Genomic DNA, 874 nt, shown 5'->3' with positions numbered 1-874 from the left:
CCGCCGTCCAGCTGATGTGGGACGGGTGCTCTTTTAAAGGGGGATTTTATCCAGCCCACTGTGGAGTGAGAGAGAGAGAGAGAGAGAGAGAGAGAGAGAGAGAGAGAGAGAGAGAGAGAGAGAGAGAGAGTTTGGGGGCTTGCTGGGAGGGATCTCTTACCCTCTCCAGTCTCTGCGTGCGTAAATGTCGGGAAATCTGGCACGACACAAGCATCACCTGCGCAGTCATAAACCCGCAGGTACTGTCACCTAGAGTTCACAATTATTCAGAGTTGAGCAAGTTATATTGACATTAGAAATATTTTAGATTATCTATATATCTTTATATATTCAATATATAAAAAAAATCAATGTAGGCCTGCCTATCTATCTATCTATCTATCTATCTATCTATCTATCTATCTATCTATCTATCTATCTATCTATCTATCTATCTATCTATCTATCTATCTATCTATCTATCTATCTATCTATCTATCTATCTATCTATCTATCTATCTAGCATATAGATTCTAATATAAATATGTGGAAATATATTTATTAAAGTTTTACATAATGTATACTAGTTTTTTTAATTAAGTTTAATTGTTTTAAAACTCAACATTTACAGTTTTAGAAACAAAAGGCCTTTTATCAAAATACTTCATGACTTATGATTTAAAAAATCAGCAGAGATTGCATGCATTTTATATTTAAGCAATTTTTTTTTTTTTTTTTAAAGACTTGGATTACAATCAAATAACAAAAGTCATTTCAAACTGTATTTCATTCATTTCAACAGCATTTCATACTGTTTGTTTTTGGTGTACTCTTTAAAATACACATGTAACAAATGTGCTTTCTTTTCCCTTAGCCCTTATGTTTTTTAATTTGC

The sequence above is a fragment of the Chanodichthys erythropterus genome, chromosome 12 (assembly GCF_024489055.1).
Source record: "Chanodichthys erythropterus isolate Z2021 chromosome 12, ASM2448905v1, whole genome shotgun sequence".
NCBI lineage: Eukaryota > Metazoa > Chordata > Actinopteri > Cypriniformes > Xenocyprididae > Chanodichthys > Chanodichthys erythropterus.
This window is presented reverse-complemented; position numbering follows the sequence as displayed.